Here is a 3,639-nt window from a genome sequence, read left to right on the forward strand (position 1 = left end):
TTTATTTTCTTTTCTGATTTTTTCCTACCGGAACAATTTACACATGTCTTTTGAAGATTGAATTTTCTTTTACTCTATGTTTGGTAACAAAAATTATTTCCTGATTAATACCCTTTTTGAAGTATCAATACTATGAGACAAGTTTAACTTTTTAAAAACATTGGTCATGAAGAATGCCACAATAACATACTCAAACTGTATTACTCAGGTTTTCAATCTAGAATGAAGAAACTTCCATTACATGGGGTTAGTGGAAAACCCTTCCAAGTACTGTAAACCTCATTTAAATATTTCTGAACATTGAAGGTTCAAGTGCATCCTACATTCTCATGCTTTGTTTCCGTCCTTTCCAATCAATTGTATTGATTTTGTTAAGGGTTAGAGGGTATACTTTCACTGATCAAGGAAATAGCCTGACACAGCAAAACTGTCTAACAATTCAAGACAGATCAATCCTACTTTTGTCTCCTTTTGGATACATTATGGTTATTTATTATGCTTCATGAAATTCCATAATATATATCTCAGTTTAAGAAATGAAATGGATAAGAAATCTTCCATTTTCTTGGAAAATATGATACATTCCTGAGTATTCCCACACTGAACTGCTACTGAACTCACTGGACATTACGACACCTGATCAAGTGCTTGGCCTCATTTTCAAGTTCACTGAAGAATTGGGTCCCTTTTCAGTATTTTACAAAGCATTAAAAAAAACATGTTAAAAAATGTTGAACTAATTTATAAAATCCATGTCTGAGAAAATAAAACTGGACATTACGACACCTGATCAAGTGCTTGGCCTCATTTTCAAGTTCACTGAAGAATTGGGTCCCTTTTCAGTATTTTACAAAGCAGTAAAAAAAACATGTTAAAAAATGTTGAACTAATTTATAAAATCCATGTCTGAGAAAATAAAAATGAGAACCTATCATTGCAGCCTTCTTTTCCAGAGCCATCATTCATTTTCTAATGCCTCAATGAATGTTGAGCTACCAACGATCCATTGGTTCTGACAGTTTTACAGCTTAAAGAAACTGAATGACCCAACTTAAGCGACCTTAGAAAGATAATGCAAACAAACAAACAAAAACTCTCCTACAACATGATATATTAGTCTCCTTGGGAGGGTATTTTGTAAGATACTGTACACTAAACCTCTAAAAGTTTATTAGCATTTTGACTTTAAATAACCTGAAAAGTCACATGCTGTTTAATACTCTTCCAAACTTTATCTGTAAACTTTACCGAGATAACAAAGACAATACTTACAAATTTAAAATCCTCAAAGCCTAAGTGGCCCACAGGCATGTCATTTTTTTACAGTAAGGCTTGATTGTATTTCTTTATTTGGCAATTTAATTAATTTATTTTCTATTATGTGTCCCAAGCCATAACTCATTAAGGAAAAGGGTTAAATTAGAATTTATGTTCAGAGACTTTGCTATTATAAAGGTTTGAATTGAAGGGAAAATGTATTCCCATTCCTGTGCCTGACAAAGACATGTTTTAAAGTACACATTAAACAAAAGAAAACTGCTTTTCAATTACTAAATGCAGTGCTCAGTAGGCCAGAAAACATACTGCTTCTCTTAAATGCTAGACCTTTACAACATTTGCTGGATGACAGCATAATTTAAAAATATACAGTTTCTTTAGTAAAAAATTGAAGCTGAATATGCAACATTTCTTAGGAGCACTGAATAAGTCTATTTGTCCAGCTTACTTTGCAAAGACTGCGTAGAAAACAGCACCATAAACACTTTCAGTCCCCACACAAGGGCTAAACAAAGAGTCCTCTTTCTAGCCATCTAATCGGGTAATTTATTTTTTCAACCATCACATAAATCGAAACACAGCTGTAACCAATGACTTGCAGATCCAGTTCCCAGCCAGCTGGAATCAGTTCTGCTGAAACAGCAAGATTTTTACATTGTTCACTTCTGTACATCTGGAGAAATCATTGAGGTTCAAAGGTGACCAGAAAAGCTCTTTAAATAAATTCAACCAACACTGAAGATTTGCCTAAGGAATCTACAAACTCTCCATTCACTTCTATAAAATGTTCATGTCATGAAATTAATGCTTATAAAGGCTATTTGCATCCTCATCAATATATACTTTATGAGTTGCTAATTGAATTAAGCACTTACATGCCCATTTCTTTCAAACAACTTGCTTATAGTTTCTTCAAAACTCTTTCCTAGGAGTTGTTGCTATTTAAAGATGGTTACATGCAGAAATATAACCGTAGAACCTGCAACATAACCAGACACCAGAAATGTACCTACTCATATCTCAAGTTTAATCATGTTTAGCTAATATAATCCTCTATTTAGATAAAATGAATGAGAAATACTATCTGAAAGAAAGCAGAGCTGGAACACCTCCATCAAGCTAGGCAGGCAAATCCCTCAAGGAGCCAGAGTCCTCAGAGAAAAAAATGCGGATTAGGAGTGTTCCACATGCAGTCTTGCAGGAGGCGATTCTGGCACAAGAAGGAGACAAACCCTAGGACAGTGGCCACTTTTGCTCTATTTTAGAAGCATGCAACTGCTCATAGGGCAAAAGCTAAGATTCCCTAAAACAAAAACTGAAGCAAGCAGTCCTTCATGTAAAGAGCCTTCCATAAAAGTTGGATAAACTTAAAGCAAATAATAACCCAGAAGAGTGATTGTACCCTTGGTATTTAGATTGCACACAATATATCAATTCAAATGCATCATTTTCCTCACAAAAGCTATCAAAAAGACAGTCATCTTGGGAAAATGAATATATATTTCTGGAAAACTTCTCAAGCCAGTTTTTATTGTGTTAAAGAAAGCAATATACAAACAAATCACAAATAGACCTTATTCTTCCTTCTTTAGTTAAATCGATATACAAGGAAACAAGTTATTTTTATTGTTTAACCTTCTTATTCAAATGTGGGACCATTCCAATTACACTGGATCAACAATCAGTAACTTCCTTAGGAATTGTACATAGTGACAAAGTACACTTTTCAGTTTATACTGAATGACAGATGGTGATCACATAGTGAGTAGCAAATTCCCATTAGATATTAAATTCACATAAAGGTATTTAAGTTCATTCACTTGTTAAACATGACACTGATTATTATGTGTCAATCACTGTGCACATAGGCTATAGAAACATGGTCTGGAACAGTTAGAAATGTGATTTAATAAATAATGAAGTATTCAGTGTAGTGAAGATTACCTTTAAGAATTTCATGGTAATGGGAAACCACCTAACCCAAAGGTAGCAGCAGAGTCGCATTCTTGTCTACCACTGATTATTAACTGGATTCAGGATCTACAGGAAGGCATATAACCTCTCTAACCTCTCTAGATCTCCTATAGAATAAGGATCCAATGTTCTTTCCAGCTTGAATGTCCACATTTTTGCAAATAATTTCAAAAACCCCAATACATGCCTGCTTATGCTATTACTCCTGAAAGGTAAAAACCTAGATTTTCTCTCCTAAAAAATTTCATCACTTTGGAGGTGAACCCTATTTAAAAAAAAAACAACTCTCATTTTTAGGATATGAGCCAAGCAATCCAGAAATAACTTAGAGTCTATGAACTAATATTCTTAATGACTACAGGTAATGTTAAATTTACAAGTAAAACT

The sequence above is a fragment of the Galeopterus variegatus genome, unplaced genomic scaffold (assembly GCF_000696425.1).
Source record: "Galeopterus variegatus unplaced genomic scaffold, G_variegatus-3.0.2 Scaffold636, whole genome shotgun sequence".
NCBI lineage: Eukaryota > Metazoa > Chordata > Mammalia > Dermoptera > Cynocephalidae > Galeopterus > Galeopterus variegatus.